We start from the raw sequence: 2,062 nt of genomic DNA on the forward strand, positions 1-2,062 counted from the left end.
CCCTGGAGGCGGAGCTGACCCTGGACAGGAGGAGAGATTCCTCTTTCTTGAAAAAGGCAAGGAATATATCATCACTGCCAGAGTGAATAACTTCGCAGGTGTTGGGAGTCACTTTTTTCCTGTGACTGTGTCGTCCTGTAGAGGTAAACATTATTGCTGAAAGTGAGAGTGGGGGAGACGAGCGATCTGGGGGAAAGAGGAGAGCACTGGGAATGCTGATAGAGCGGGGGGTCGCAGAGGGCTCCCTCCGGCAGGGACAGGCTGGGACTTCTGGGCAGTGCTGACGCCCTGTCCCCGGCCCCAGGATGGAGACACTAGAGCGTGGGGGTCCCTTAGTGTCCTCTGTGCAGACTTTCAGCCTAGCACTTATATACCCAACTATCTTTCCGGAAAATACAGGACACAGGGTAAGAGGGGAAAAGAGAGAGAGAAAAGTTTGACAGACATTAAATGGCAGCCCCGTGATGAAAGGATAAGGCAGGGGCAACATAGGAACAAACAGTGGTTGAGAATTTTTCCAGAACCGATAAAAGACACCAAAGCACAGACTGAAGAGGCCAAATAAACACGATTAATAACTAATAAAGAAAGACAGCTACACTTAGTCACATCAGAGGCAAACTGTTAATGCCAATACCAATACCCAAAAGCCCAAGAGGCCTGTGGAAGGCCTGGAAAGGCGCCTGGCCCAGGGGGGAGGCCAGGGGAGGTGTCCCAGAGCACGGGGTGGAAGGGCTGTGGGCTGCATCCCAAGTGACGCACGAGCGTCAGCCAGGTGATCGCGAACAGGGACGGAAGACGGAGTGCAGAGGAGGAAGGGCACCGGCAGGGGCCACAGGTCAGCAAAGATGCAGACGAGAAATGCGCCTGTCAGAAACTCACAGGCGAGGTGGTGTTATGAAGACTGAAACTGTGAGGCAGGACTCAGAAATGCCAGAGACGCAGAGATCTCACAGGCAGAGACAGGAACAGACAGAGTATTTTCAAAGAAGCAGCAGATCAGAGTTACAGCTGACTTTTCTTCTGTGACGATGGAAGCAAGATAAAGTGGAATGTGGAAGAGCTCAAGATACTGAAAGAAAGTGATTGCCAATGCAGCATTCCAAACTTGGTGAAAACATCTTTCAGCTATGAAGGCAGAGAGAGAGAGACAGAGAGAGGAGCAACCAAGAGTGTTTGCTACCAGAAAACCATCTCTAGAGGACCTTCTAAGATATATGTCAGAAAAAAAATGATTCTGATGGAAGATCTAAGATGCAAGGAATAAAGAGTAGAGAATATGGTAAATATGTATGTAAATCAAAATGAACAGTGAATGTATAAAATAATAATAATAATGTCTTTTGGAACTCAAAAATATAGAATTGATATTTCACTGATGATAAAATGCCACTAATGGTAAGATACACAATTTATATCACTAAGAGAAAAAATGCTGCCAATGAAACTATGACAAACATTTTGATATAGCTCTCACCAGCATATGCCTCAGACCCTCTCGTTGATTTGAAATTTCTTTGATCTGTTCTAAAGGACTTGGCAATTTCTCCTGACTTTATCTGCATCGACGGGTGATGACATAGATCACTCTTTTGCTTTTGTCTTAGTAACAAAGAGTAACATGGCTTCATCCACATATGGATATCTCTCTTTCTCAGATTCTATAAAACACCAGGTTGTTGCTTACACACAAAAATATGGAATTTTGGTCATTCCTCAAACAAATAATATGGGTGTCACAAATATGAAATGCATGCCTACTCTTTTAGTCCTGTGCCCCCCTGCACACGCAATAACTTTTTGTTTCAGTACCACCTAATAATGTAATCCTTTTGAAAATGTTTGAAAAGGTATTAAATTAAACATATATCAATAACCACATAACTCAATTAAAGTGAGACAGGTTGAGTATCCCTTATCTGAAATGCTTGGGACCAGAAGTGTTTTGGATTTTGGAATATTTGCATTGTACTTACCAGCTGAGCATCCCAAATCCCGAAATTCAAAATCCAAAATGCTCCAATGGGCATTTTCTTTGAGTGTCATGTCAGCACTCAAAGAT

At 43.9% G+C, this 2,062-nt stretch overlaps 1 protein-coding gene across 1 annotated transcript in view; it reads right to left on the reverse strand.

The window, feature by feature from the left end:
* Nucleotides 1-2,062, reverse strand: part of IGLON5 (IgLON family member 5) — a 42,121-nt gene that overhangs the window by 36,259 nt on the left and 3,800 nt on the right. The gene's annotated exons all lie outside the window — the stretch shown is intronic.

The sequence above is a fragment of the Propithecus coquereli genome, unplaced genomic scaffold, assembly GCF_000956105.1.
Source record: "Propithecus coquereli isolate 6110/MARCELLA unplaced genomic scaffold, Pcoq_1.0 Scaffold196, whole genome shotgun sequence".
Classification (NCBI taxonomy): domain Eukaryota; kingdom Metazoa; phylum Chordata; class Mammalia; order Primates; family Indriidae; genus Propithecus; species Propithecus coquereli.